Source organism: Misgurnus anguillicaudatus, chromosome 2 (genome assembly GCF_027580225.2).
Source record: "Misgurnus anguillicaudatus chromosome 2, ASM2758022v2, whole genome shotgun sequence".
Lineage (NCBI taxonomy): Eukaryota > Metazoa > Chordata > Actinopteri > Cypriniformes > Cobitidae > Misgurnus > Misgurnus anguillicaudatus.
The window spans coordinates 15,626,162-15,641,387 of NC_073338.2; the positions used below are offsets into that span (position 1 = coordinate 15,626,162).

General features: G+C 38.5%; 1 long non-coding RNA gene across 1 annotated transcript; it reads right to left on the reverse strand.

Annotated features, from left to right (window-relative positions):
• Nucleotides 1-11,849: 11,849 nt before the first annotated feature.
• On the reverse strand, nucleotides 11,850-13,272 carry LOC129446339 (uncharacterized). Its single transcript, XR_012371087.1, has 2 exons — nucleotides 13,236-13,272; nucleotides 11,850-12,038 (listed from the first exon to the last, which is right to left on the reverse strand). It is a non-coding gene; the product is annotated as an uncharacterized lncRNA (long non-coding RNA).
• Nucleotides 13,273-15,226: the final 1,954 nt, after the last annotated feature.

Below are 15,226 nucleotides of genomic sequence, written 5' to 3' on the forward strand. Positions count from 1 at the left end.
GCGTTGTGTGTTCTTTCCAAACAACTCAAATTTGGTTTCATCTGTCCACAGAATGTTTTGCCAGGAGTGCTGTGGAACATCCAGGTGCTCTTTTGCAAACTTCAAACGTGCTGCAATGTTTTTTTTTGAACAGCAGTGGCTTCCTCCGTGGTGTCCTCCCATGAAGTCCATTCTTTTTTAATGTTTTCCTTATTGTAGATTTGTCAACAAAAATGTTAGTATGTGCCAGAGATTTCTGTAAGTCTTTAGCTGACACTCTAGGATTCTTCTTCACCTCATTGAGCATTCTGTGCTGTGCTCTTGCAGTCATCTTTACAGGACGACCACGTCTAGGGAGTGTAGCAACAGTGCTGAACTTTCTCCATTTGTAGACAATCTGTCTTACCGTGGACACATGGACATCAAGGCTTTTAGATATACTTTTGTAGCCCTTTCCAGCTTTATGTAAGTCAACAATTCTTGATCGTAGGTCTTCTGAGAGCTCTTTTGTGTGAGGCATGGTTCACATCAGACAATGCTTCTTCAGAACAGCAAACTCAAAACTGGTGTGTGTTTTTTATGGGACAGGGCAGCTTTAATCAACACATCCGATCTCATCACATTGATTGGACCCCAGGTTGGCTGACTCCTAGCTCTTGGAGAAGATAATCCTGTAATTTGTAGACTGGTGGATCCCGGAGTATGCACTCTGCGATTGTAAAATACTCTTCTGTGTAATTCTGTTCATAACCTTTCGCGAACAGCCCCCTAACTTTGGAGATTCTAACAACATCACCGATCTTGTATTTAAAACACACAGGCTTGTCTCGTCACACATCTGCAGGTCCATACAGATTTTCAAACACAACGTGTTCAATATCTTTGTTGACATCCACAGGTCTCATCTTAATACTCCTGTGATAACTGGTGTCGTTGCCCCGCGTGATATCTTGTAACACGTCAATATACCTCCTGGAGTTTGTGGCTGTTAAAAAAGCCACATCAAGTTTTTGAGACTGCGATTAAATCTTTCAACTACAGAAGATTTTAAATCTGATGTGACGGCAAAATTATGAATATTATATTTTTTAACAACTTCTTGAAAATGTTTGTTAAAAAACCTCAATGCCAGTTTTGTTCTTTAAGACCCGAGTCCATGCATATTTACTAAATACATCTATGCATGTGAGTAAAAATTTTGTGTCGTCATTTTCCTTGGAATATGCAGACATATCGACCAAATCAGCTTGAAACTGCATGTCTATCCCATAAACAATCACTCTGTTTCTTTTGTATTTAAGAGGAGCCTGTCTGTGTAATGTGTTGGCATCCTGTGAGGAGAGCCATTCTGAAACTTCCTCGTCATTTAATCGTATATCGTAATCTTTTAAAACAGCTTGTTTTAAACAATTTTTACCATCTAAAGACCCGTGGTTGGAGGGTGTGTAATAAACCTTGCTCATGAGTTCTGCTGACATGATGTCGTCTCATCAGACCACAAATAAGTAATGCGTGAGAGTTGGGTAGATAGTTTTTTTTATTCTCACACAGCAACTGTAATACAGAATATATATGCAATTACAGGGTGTCTAAATACCATAAAAAATGTATACATGAAACAGTTTTTTTATCGATCATATATTCAGCAGCTGTTGCGACAACTTCATACACGTTAAATTGCGGATTCTTTAAAATCATAGCAATGCATAAATCAAAATATGTAGACATTGTGATTACATCGCCTATGTAAATATTATCATGGCTTTTATACATCAAATCCAGAGTTTTTTAAAAATAAAAATACAAGGCTGATCTTCGGCATTAACACACATCTGGACCATGGTATCCCATGACGTAGCAATATTACGCACATCAGATATTTGTGGTTTGAGATTGGTCACATGTTTGGTGGTGGTGCTTTCACAAGCATCAGGTTTCTTCATCATGCTTGAGACATGATGCATCGATGTGTCTGGGGTCTGTGCCGGCTCATTTTAATGCTTGTAGTATGTGGGCGGAGACGGCAGCTCGTCGGTCCCCGCCATGCTTCCCCGGGGGTCAAACAATTTAACCCTTACGGAGTTGTATTGGTCGCACATCTTGCAGCATCTAAACATTTTGTCAATGTGTGAAAAAACATCTCCAAGCACACGAACATCACTCCACTGGAATATGAATTGCAGATCGTAGTGGTTGTTGTGCTCATCCTCTGGGATAGGCCATGAACGCTCACAAATCTTTGATGTGTCTCTACAGGTGAAAACATGTACGTGCTCATCAAATTTCTTTTTACAATGGTTTTGCGACCACATGATACACATGCCCCGTGTCACGCCGTTCCACTCTCCAACATACAACGGTACATCACGACATCCTTGCACATCTCTCCAGATAAATTTGTAGAACAAGGTCCAGTCTTTAGCAGGGAGAAAAAGGCTTGGATCGCTGTATGCATGTTTCTCACCAGATTCCACACTGTAAAGCTTTACAGTGCGCAATTTCTTGTCAAACTCGTAGCACCCCACTCGTTTGCCAGCCATTAGAAACTCGTATTTAACCATTTCTTCAGAATCGTGTAAAAACTCAGTCATACGCACACGATGTCCCACACCCCTCTTAGGTGCAAAAGTCAGATCCTCATCCATTTCCAAACCAGAAGCCATAGGGGTATTAAACGAACCAGCCATTGTTCAGTGGTTAAGACAGAGCCAAAGTCTTTTCATTCACTGAAAACCTATAACCTGTTTTAAACAAGCCTATTTTATAACAACCATTTATACAACGGACGCCCGCCGTGAGACACGCAGGGGTAAGGAAGGGAGGGTGAGAAGGGAGAGTGTAAGTGGGGTAACAGAAACTGGACAGCCAAAACAACAAACTTTATTCACATCAATAAATATGACAAACATTCACGCACAGGAAAACCAACGCGCTGATTGACATGTCGTAAAACACGCGCAGCTCCGGACAGCCGGCTAAAAAAACATAAAAACGTCACTCAAAACTGTCCAACGTGTACACCTTTTGATTGATAGCTCCACTACCTGTCAAAACACACTTGACAGGGGGGTCATAAATCATATTTTGACAGATGCTGGCCCGCTACAACTACTAATGACTTATAATCTAAGGCCAGGCACAGGGACTACTGCTATTCCGGCAGATGCAAGGAATGCAGCCCAGATTGCCATTACCAAATAAAAAACTACGAACACGAGTCAGATTTCTAAGTAACTTTAATTTTGAGCAAAGAATGTATAAAAAAGATTTGGAAAACTGTGTATATCTGCTGAAAGGAAACATTAAGAGTGTCTGTCCCTCTGGATTCAATGTGCTAGAGGATCTGACATTTACATGGGGAAAAGCAGAAAACCACTGAAACTGGTGAAACTTCCTTTATCATCATAAACCCAGCTGTTCTCCCACAGCTGTGTGTAGACTTTATCACCGCTCTCCAGTGTAAGAACAACACCATTGCTGCCATTAGCATTGCTCTCAGCTTTTAGAGAAAACACAGAACACTGAAGTTGATCATTCTTATATAGACTGACTCCCATTTGGTTACCAATGTGAGAATGAGCATAAAATCTGAAGAAATAAACTCCTTTTACTGGTGCTGTAAAAATACCTGCAAGAAAAAAACATTTAAATTCAGGAACCTTGCAAAATGTGTATTTCACGTCACATATACATGTACTTTATATCACACAAGCATGTAGGAATGACATAGATTACCATTGTTCGAGTTATATGCATTTCCGGTGTTAGTGAAGACATTTTTGTAGACCAGAGTCCTTCGATCATCAAAGGGTCCAGTATGTTGTAATTCAGATGCCAAAAGTCCAGCTGAAAATGCAACCTTTTTGGCTGTAAACAGGTAAGCGGACTTAGTGGTTTTGTTTTGGGAAAGATTAAAACGTTACAGCTTTATTTTCACTTACCCTTATTTTCAGCTCAAAATAATATACATAATCTTATTACATTGGTTGCAAAATAGAAGTAATTCAAAAAACGAATTAGATAACTATAACATAAAAAGACAATAACTGGAAAAATCTAGAAAAAAACATATTATATTTAGATAAAACCACATGCACTGTTATTGAACTATAGTTTTTGGCTTCATTCTCTTGCTTCAATTCTTTCAGAGTTTCCTCTGTGACTCTCAGTCTTTCTTCAATGTCTTTGACTTTTGGTGTAATTAAATCTTCAGCTAGTGAAGAGACACAGAGCAATAAAAAACATCTTTAGAGCTCCAAGCACGTTCATAGATACGTTTTTACTATTTATATCTAATAGTGCTTGATGTGTATGTTAACTTTTGTTTGGACCATGGGGAAATATTCAAGAAGATGATGATGTTAGAGTAAACATGAACCTTTGGACTTACAAGCTTTGGATTTATTTTAAGATCTTTACAAAAGTTGTTTTACTTTTAGTAAGGATATCTATACTGTACTCCAAAACATTGACAAAATTCACATGTAAAAGATAAGCATTTAAAACAGAGGGCCTTTATTCGCCAATACAGATCAAGAATTTTTGTGGCATCATTCTGCAATAGAGCGTATACATTGAAGTCACTTTTCCACGTGACCACGCCGGAACTCGCCATGTTGAGTTGCAAACGTTCATAAAAATGGCTGGGTTTCATAGCAACTGCTTGGAAAATGCCAGTAAAATGGACTATTATCAGCTTAAATTAAACTTAGTTGGACTTGAAAGCAGAGGTGGACAATACTTAGTTACATTAGTTACATTTTCAAGCATCTGTGCTTTATTAGGGTCTTTGTTTTGGATTTTTTTTTACTTCACTAAAGTTTAAAGCATAGAAATTGTATTCTTTAATATTGCATATTAGAATTTATTTAATACCTAATTACATCAAATTTGTGTACTTTTACTTGAGTAAAAATGTGTTAATGTACTTAAATATTAAATGTAAAACAAAAACTTGTAATAGAGTAAAAATTATGATAATATGCTTTGAAATGTATGTTTCCCAAAGAAAAACACGGATAAAATACAAATACTTGAATAATATTTTAGTAAAACCTCTGCTTGATAGTGACCCTAGTAACTTGTCAACCCACCTGTGATCTGTGGATGTTGGCATGAACGATCAATTTACTTCTCCTTTCAGTGTTTTTTGGCAGTCTGTAAAACGATAGCTCCGAATTCCTGTTAATCTATTTGAACAGTCTATCACACAACTGCTGTTTCCCATTTAGACGCATTTTCGCCCTGTTTTCGCTCATTTTCGCTGATTTCACATTGTACACCCATTTTGACGCTCTGTCTTTCGCCACTCAGTGGGCGTAACCGCAGTTACTTTCGCCGAAGGTGACGTCACGTGCATACCCTCTATTTAGCTTGTCATCAGCATAAACAACGCTATTGGCTATTAGCCATGTAAGTTTAGCATTGCGAATTGTCACATCCATAACAGAGAAATAACGCTGTTTCTTCTTGTAAGATAAACGAATGTTATTTGCCCTTTGAAGAGCCTTCCCTTCTTCATTTGTTGGATATACAGTAGATTGTCACAGGGATGACATCTTTTTTTAATCCCAAAACTTCATGATATCAACGTAAAGGAGAAGATTTTGAAACAATGTTGTAATGCAGCACATTTTATACTGTCAGGAGAATCTGTCAGAATTTGCATTACTAAAACAACATGGCATTACTCAATAAGATTTCAGGATTGGAAAAATAAGGTGGAGTTCCCATAGCATCAGCGTTTGACGCAATGTCAATTGAACTTTTTCAAAAGGAAACTTATAGTCTCAGCCTTAGATGTTACGGCCACAGGTTATTGGCTGAATGTCTGATGCATACCGAACAATTATCTGGAAACACTTTTTTATCGGATGTGGCAAATATTTTATCGGATGTGCCTTTCGTTTACACAGCGACAGTGTTTTTGGGGCTTAAAAACGCAAAAGAGTGAAACCACCCTCCAGGGTGGAAATCTTAAAAATGCTCTACCGTCGCGTTCCCGTCTAAAGGGTAAAAACGCAACAATTCTGCTCATGGTGGCTCTCGTAACGTACGCGTTTACGTCACAGGCATGCGCCAGTTCAGGAAAATAACAACAAACATGTCGAATTTTGCCATACGTCGGACCTTCAAGTTGCCATAGCAGCTCTGATAAATATACAAGAGTCTAGAGACGTTCGTGAATGATTCGGCCATGTCCCAGGCGTCCGGTCCCACTCATATAGTGTGCAACACACCAGTTTCTTATTGTGGCGAAATTTCCAAGCCAATAAATGTGACGCGAAACAAAACAAAACATAATTGTTGCTTTTTGTGTCAGTCATGTGTCCTCTTGGGTGGTGCTTGGCCATTCAAGGAGACCATGGCTCAACAGACCTTCGATATAAGTAACAGATAAATTAGTAATGTTTTCAAGGTGCAATCAGGGAGTTGTAGTGGCAACCAGCGGTAAGACTGTAAATTACAACCAACAGTTCAGTCCAAAGGTCACCTGTCCTTTTCGAAGCGCATATTAAAGCTATACCTAGCTGCCACAGGACAAACACATCATCCTCTGAGACAACGTAGGGATAAAACATGCTCTGTAGAACAGTTTGTCCATTTAGGGCTACTTTAGAAACATGACAGCGACTTCCATAAGGGGTTAGTTTAACGGCTCATTTTAAGGTAATAAAAACATGATTATTATGTAAGGTCTTTACAGATCATTGAAAACATCGTTATGTATATTATATTGCATTTCTGTCAAGAGATCCTCTTAAATTTTACACATTGCAAATGCTATTCCACAATCATCTGTAAAAGTTCTGTAAACTATATAAAAAAAAATAACCTGGCTCTCCTCTGTCTCCTTTGTCTCCTTGGTGTCCACGTGGCCCAGGTAGTCCTGGGTAACCTGGTGGTCCCTGCACTCCTGAGAATAAAATCAAATCATTCTCCAGATCTCTGTATTTACATGTAAAGCACTGACACGATCACTTCACACATTTATTCACTCACCTCGATCTCCCTTCTCTCCTTTAGGTCCACTGTTTTGAGCCAATAGTTGCTGTCTGAACTGAAGCAGCAGAAGGACACTGATGTACGGCTTCAACAGCAACACCTGATAGTTCACAGTGGGAAAACCTTAGACACCATTATTTTTAATTAAATAGCTTTTTATTTGTGTTTTAAAGCAAATATTCACAAAAGAAAACTTCATTTCTCATGATAATATTGAGGAAATTAACTCCAGATATGTGTGACTTGTAAACAGGAAACGTCTGTCTCATGGCACAAGACACAACTTACATAAAGTCTTTTCAATAACAACATTTTAAAGCTTGTTCAGTTCAGAAGCAGCTTTTATACCTTAATTTAGTTCATTATACGTAGTTTGAATACTTTATTACTGTTTTATGCATATTTTACTTTTCTTTCATTGTTTCATTTAAATATGTATACAAGTCCTCCAAGATCCTGAAGACCACAACAAACTCTTTGTTTGTGTGTATGTGCACACTTAAAAGCAAATAAAAGCCATTTGATTCAGATTGTAAAGATGTAATTCACTACACCATATTATTCAATGTATCTCAGATGAGCTTTTCTTCTGTATTTTATCATTACAGTAAACAAGTTTAACAGCACACAGTATTTAGACGGTAGTCATTAAAAGTAGGTGTTAGTATTGTGTATAACAAAAAAATGTGTTGCAACATTTTGGTAGTTCACTTTAATAAATAAGCTCATATAACCATTCCTGTTTTTATTAAATCTTATATTGTTTTCATTTATTTTGAAATAGCATTCATTACATACCATTTTAGTGCAGAAGATCACACCCAACGATAGATGTCCAAGTTATCAAAATCACACAAGTGACTGTACAGAGGAGATTCTTGTTGTTTAAACTGATGTTGTGAGACACTGACCCACCTCTCAGATACACTCCCAGCATAATGTGCACATTGTGCAAAGCACTTTTAGATTTGAAACCACATTATCACATGATAAAACAAAAAAAAAAAAAATGAGTTCATGACACACCAAGTCCTAAAGAGGATCACGATCCGATCAGCCTTGTAGATGTTTTTTGGGTTGAGTGTCTTGTGACAGAGCATGAAGTCTGGATTCTGATTCATTCATACTTTGGGTCTTGTCCGTTGCTTGTTGTGAACACATGGACTTTAAGGATTCATTGTGCCACATGTTCTTGTTTTGTGTTATATTAGAGGATAAAGAATCCAGCACTTATTGTTTGTCAAGTGGTTGAAACTGTGAGGAACTGGCCATAGAGTTGGGTTTATGATCCATGCTGTCAATATTTGACTATTATTCAGTGTACTGCTGTAAAAAAAAACAGTAACTCTTTAAATAATAAAACAGCTTATTGCAAATAGTTTTAGTAAAATGTAAAGAACTTGTTTGCAGGTGCCACAGCCAAACATGATAAACATTAATTTCATAAAACTGAGAACACAATGACATAACAAATAAAGGCGATGTTACTTGTTTGTGTATATTTAACTGTAATGTTACATAATAGTAAATATATATTTGACGGTCAGATGAAAACATGCAGAAAGTGTGAATATTATACAGATTTCTAACAGTGTATTAATACTGCAGATTTGTATAGATACTTATATCTATTATACTTATATGAGGCACATTATTTGATTTCTATTTCACAAATGATATAATGCGGATCAACATCATCCCAAAAACCTGAATCCACTGTGAGAGCACCACAGTCTTGTGCTCTCTTATAATCATCAGGTTGATCTGAACCCCATTTGGGTTAAACTAAAGGGGTTATTTCCATCAATGTCTACAAACTGTCTTTCTTTATCTCTGTCTGTGACTCTAACATATGAAATAAAAAAATTGAACTTCGGCGGAAATTTCGCGCCGCGTTAATCAATTAGGAGCTTGCTTGCCGCTGTGGAGGCAGCCCCGCCGAAGTCACTCATTCAACCTGAAGGGCCGCTTGATATTGTCCGTGAGCAGTCACCTGGAGCTATACGACACAAGTTCTTATTTCTATAGAGACAGGAATAAAAAGGACCTCACTTGGAAGAGTGTCAGTGAGGACTTTGGGCAACCTGGTAAGTTGTAATACACATTTCACTTTTGAGTCACGAGACGTTTATCGACCCACGCCGTTTATTTTCCCCCTATAGTAAGGTTACCAAATACAAACCGGTAACTCTCTTGATAAATGCACAATCAACATCAGTCATACTGCAAACAGACAACCGCATAGCACTTGGCCCTCCCACAAGAAGCGGATTTTGCCTCTGACGTGCGTCAAATGCTTGGTTTTTTCCACGCGTCTACTCTGCTCGACACGCGCAAATGCATTCAGACTGTTCAAGCGGCAAACTAGGCGCCACACATTATATTTCTCACTCAGAAAAACTATTTATCATATATATTTAACATGCCGCACCGCTCTCTCTATTGAGCCCATCTCACTTCAATTCAATTCAATTTTGCTTATAGCGCTTTTCACAATTGTCAATTGTTGCAAAGCAGCTTTATATGAGTAGATGTAGGGGAGAACACTGAAAATCAATAGATAATATAAGTAGAATATAGCGGCTAAGGTTAAACCGTATTAATCAAGCGTATTAATAATGTAACGTATACAGTAAAGTGCTAAGTTTATATATATATTTAAGCAATATCGCTCGAGTAGGAGTGTGATATAGCTCTATATCATCACGGCTGTGATTAGGCCAGAGGCACGAGGCCGCAGGCCGTGTGCCGGAGGCAATCACAGCCGTGATGATATAGAGCTATATCACACGACTCCGAGAGCGATATTGCTTTTATACATCAGTTCGATGGCACACGTTTGAAAAACGAAAACTAGAAAACAACAACGGAGTTATTTTAAAAGCCTCTTTGTTTGAGAACTACTTCTTGAGAACTACTTCTAACTCAATGGATGGAAAAGCCGTTACTTTATATTACCGTTTCTTGGTCACAAAGTGTAGTTTTAAGCAGTGTTGGGTGTAACGCGTTACAAAGTAACGCGTTACTGTAATAATATTACTTTTTTCAGTAACTAGTAGTGTAACGCATTACCCGTCTGAAAATGGTAATATTATTACAGTTTTCCCGAGCTAGTTACTTGCGTTACATTCGCCAGTAGCACCTTCATCACACAAAGGCAAACAACACAGAGAATAAAAGGGAAGTGGAGGAGGGCGTAAATGGAACAGTGATTGGTCTAAGTTTGGCATGAGGTATCATTTACCATCACCGATTGGTCGACACCCGGCAGCCGGCAGCAGAGCGGCACACTCAAAGACAGATCGGGAAAATGGAAGCGTCAACAACGGCAAGCTTTTTTTCAGAGGAAGGTTCGCTAGTTTCGACGGGAGGAGATTCAGTCATTATTTTATTATGTTCAACGGAAGGAAAATAACTTGACGGTGAAGTGCACACTCTTTAATGTTTCTCCGAACGCTGTGCCCCACGTCCGGTAGCGGGTAAGGAAGCCAGCAGTAATTTTTATGTTGTATTAAAATGTGATGTATTTACGGTGGGTTTTCTCGCCGTGGAGACCTTGATGAATGTGAGGTTATGCCACGGTCTCCCGGCGCTCATTTCATTGTTTGTTTGTATGTAAACAGGGGTTGCATGCAGGTTGTTTATCCCATCAATTTTGTATATCAATTTTACCGTAATTGACGAAGGCTCCCAGCAAGCAATAGCCGTCATTTCAACGTCTCGTTTCAGTATAGACCCGATATAGCCGGGCTGTGCCTAGCCCACTTCTAGTCCAAATAAACTTTAATTTGGTTACATGTGGTTTTTGACAAAATAATTTGTGAGGTGTATGCTATTTCGTCATGTAAGCAAAGTTAACAGCGATTACAAGGTATTTCGTTTAATTTCTTTAAAGTGTTTTATGCATCGTCTGTACGTAGTCACAATTTAGCTCATAAATAGACCGACTACGAATAAACCACGTTTAGCCCAGAAATAAACATGTATTTTAATTACATGTTGTTTTGCCAAAATGATTTGTGAGATGTATGATTTTTCATCATGTAAACAAAGTTCAAAGCGATTAAGGTATTTTGTTTCACCCAGCAAACATGTCCCATTGGGCCCCAGGTGGGGCCACTGCGGGCAAAAAATTGGGTCCAACAGCGGGCTGCCCCTGTGAGCCCCGCTGCCCGCGTGGAATGCAGGGCACGTGTGGGCCCCACACTATGGGCCCACAATGGGGCCCCAGTGGGACAGCCCAAAGTGTGGGCTGGGTGTGGGCTTACTGTGGGCACATTGGGCTTACTGTGGGCACATTGGGCAAAGCGTGGGCTAACTGTGGGCAAAGTGTGGGCTTACTGTGGGCACATTGGGCAAAGTGTGGGCTAACTGTGGGCACATTGGGTAAAGTGTGGGCTAACTGTGGGCAAAGTGTGGGTTTACTGTGGGCACATTGAGGAAAGTGTGGGCTTTCTGTGGGCACATTGGGCAAAGTGTGGGCTAACTGTGGGCAAAGTGTGGGCACATTGGGCAAAGTGTGGGCTTACTGTGGGCACATTGGGCAAAGTGTGGGCTTGCTGTGGGCACATTGGGCAAAGTGTGGGCTTGCTGTGGGCACATTGGGCAAAGTGTGGGCTTGCTGTGGGCACATTGGGCAAATTATGGCCTAACTGTGGGCTTACTGTGGGCACATTGGGCAAAGTGTGGGCTAACTGTGGGCACATTGAGCAAAGTGTGGGCTGTGGGCAAAGTGTGGGCACACTGGGCAAAGTTTGGGCTAACTGTGGGCAACGTGTGGGCACATTGGGCAATAAATATGGTAGGCACCCTGGCTGTAAATACATGGAAGTAAAATATAGAAAATTATGTGCAAAACATGTGGATTGAATACTGAATTTCTTTTATTTTACAAAATCACATAAAACCACTTATTACTAAACAAAAGAAACAGAACAATGTGAATCTCCTCAGGGGCACCAGTTGATATTATCTTCTGGTCCTTCTGATTCCTCCCCCATCCTGCACTCTGTCACTGCAGATGTAGTGTCCTGGTTGCTTTTTGGTCACAGCATCTAAGTGAAAACATAAAAAAACAATATAAACATCAACATTAAAACAAGTTTTTTTTTACAAAAAGTCAATCATGATTAATCCAAGTAGGAAACTAATTATAAAAGGGGTTTTCTACATTTTAACATTGTTTTTAGCCCCAATTATTAAAATACTTCAATTGCTTGATTTGAGACCTAGTTATTATGTGCTTAAAGTCTAAGCTATATATATAAGGAATCGTTCAGTGCAAGATAACATTGGTGTAGCATATATTCAGTAAATGTATACTTGTAAATGTAAGCAAAGGGACTTACATTTGCTCCCGCCCGGATTTATGCCTAAAGAATCCGTACAGCTGATCTGTCTTTTATAAGTCTGATAAAACTAAAAGGTCTTTATATATTTGAAGGATGCAATACTACTCTATAGGTATATAAGATTAAAGGAGTAGTCCATTCTTAAAATGGGGCCCATTGAATTTTCATAGTAGGAAAAATTACTATGGTCAAGTCAATGGGGACCATTTTTGAGTGAACTACTCCTTTAACATTAGCAGAAACAGTGTGTGGTGTTTTATGTGAGCTTTAAGGTGGCAATAATAAGATAAGTGCTAAGATACTATAATTTATACAATGTATACTGCACTAGTTTTTCTTACCAAGTATTTCAAGTAGGTTTTATTGCTTTAACTGGATCCAAACGGATGATCTTATAATTTGGGATCTTTAGGATTTTATTGCAGAAAGCTGATGGATATTAACCAGCGAGTCACTATTTGATTTAGGTGAATGAGCTGTGTTCCAATAAAATATAAAATGATGACAGAAAAACATTTTTTATTAAAACTATACGCATCTTCTAATACAGGAGTGGGGAACCCTGGGTCCTGGAGGGCCACTGTCCTGCATAGTTTAGTTCCAACCCTAATCAAACACACCTGAATTTAATTTCCAAGTGATCCTGAAGACTTTAATTAGATTTTTCAGGTGTGTATAATTAGGGTTGGAACAAAACTCTGCAGGACAGTGGCCCTGCAGGACCAGTGTTCCCCACCCCTGTTCTAATACATGATATGGGACTGAGGTGTACATGAAGTCAAAGTGAGCTGACTATTTAGTTGTAGTTAATATTTTGTAGTTATATTTTTTATTTATCCATTGTATTGAGGAGAGCGTTTTGAGCACTTATTTTGACCCATTTATTTCAGTAATACTTACTCTTCAGCCAATGGAAAAGATCAAACACAACAAGAAAATTAGCTGAAAGAAAAGTGAACATAAAAGTACAATAGTTATTAATGCAGAATTGATGGCTTCTGTTTAATTTCTTCTACTGTAAACTGTGTGCCTGTACTGTAAGTTAAGTTATAACCTTATTATTTACGCGTAAAAACCCTACATTGAATAACCTGCGTAATAATTAACTAAACAATGTAAAATACATTTAAGAACGAGGATAACACATTTTATAGAAACTAAAGACAAATAAAAGATCTGCTCTACATTAGCTTAGCTACATCACGAGGTCAGTCAAACTAACAGCTTAAATCAACAGTAAACATTAAAGTTCATAATATTTTAGTCATATCGAATTACTAACAACAAAATGAACATTACTGTGAACTTATTTTAATGAAGTAACCAGGATTTAATAAAAACTTACCTCAGAATTTATCACAGAAACAAAAACTGTCGCCTGAGGTAAACATCTGTTAAATTCAGTTTTTTTTAACTCACGAGGACGGAGGCGGGTGCCCGCAAATAATAGGTGTGTTCGACCTCATGCGGCGCTGACAGTATGATGACGTCAATGTACCGCGAGAGCGGTTCGAAATTAGACCTCTACGTGTAATTTCTTGATTCAGTCTCGCGATACGTTTACGTCATCAACATATGATGTGGGTTCTCGCAGCGCTTCATGAAGTCGAACATGCCTAATAACACATAACAAAAGAGAACATGTTAAAAAACAATAAACATGGTAAAGAAAGTGCTTCTCATAGCGAAGCACTGCGTTCAGACGGACTGAAAATTAGAACTTGTTTAACATTAAATATTTATTGTATTAAAATAAACAGAAATGTTGTGCTTTAAAGCATAGCTTTTAAGAGCCGTATCCGGGGGTGTGTTCAATTATTTCTACATAAACATGCATGCACATTTTGTTCTAAATGGACAGACCTTCATAAAAATTTATAAAAATGGTTTTATTATAGCAAATGTGTAGTAACTATGGTTTTTGATTTAACAACAACAATTAACATCAAAAGGAAATGATCTTTTACATTTCACTGGCGGTTGTACTCTGTATATAACTGTGTATGTGACAAATAAAAACTCTTGAATCTTGAATCTGCTAAGATAATAACAACCAATGATAATTATTTTAATAATTTTATAATAATTATACTTATTTTAATAATTCAAATATTTAAAAAAATATTATTACTATGATAAATGAATCAGAAATCAGAATCAGAATCAGAAAGAGCTTTATTGCCAAGAATGCTTGCACATACAAGGAATTGGTTTTAGTGACATAAGCTTCCAGTACAGAAAGACACCAACACACAGACAAAAATTGTAGGCAAATAAATAGGTGTGTAAACAATTGTGCTATAAATGACAATTTAATAGGATTAAATAAGATGCAGGGATGTACTAGAATGGAGGGGTAACAAATAAATATAAGGATATTGCACTTTTTTTGCATGAGTGGGGAACATTTAACTGTTCATGAGGTAGATTGCCTGGGGGAAGAAACTGTTTTTGTGCCTTACTGTTCTGGTATTTGCGGCTCTGAAGCGCCGGCCAGATAGCAAAAGTTCAAAATGGGGTGACTTGGATGTGAGGGATCCAAGAATAAATGGCAAAATAATGGGGGCTAGCTCGAAAATATGGGGCTTGTTTGGGTTTTTTTGTGGGCAAGCCCACAGTGGGATGGCCCACAAAAAACCTCATGGGGCGCAAAAGGGCAAAGTAATAGGGGGCCCGCATGGGTTAGCCCATATGGGCCCTGCTTGGGTTTTTCTGTGGGCAAGCCCACAGTGGGTTGGCCCACAAAAAAACCCTCATGGGGCACAAAAGGGCAAAGTCATAAGGGGCCCGCATGGGCTGGCCCATATGGGCCCTGTTTGGGTTTTTCTGTGGGCAAGCCCACTGTGGGTTGGCCCACAAAAAAACCCTCATGGGGCCCAACAGGGCAAAGT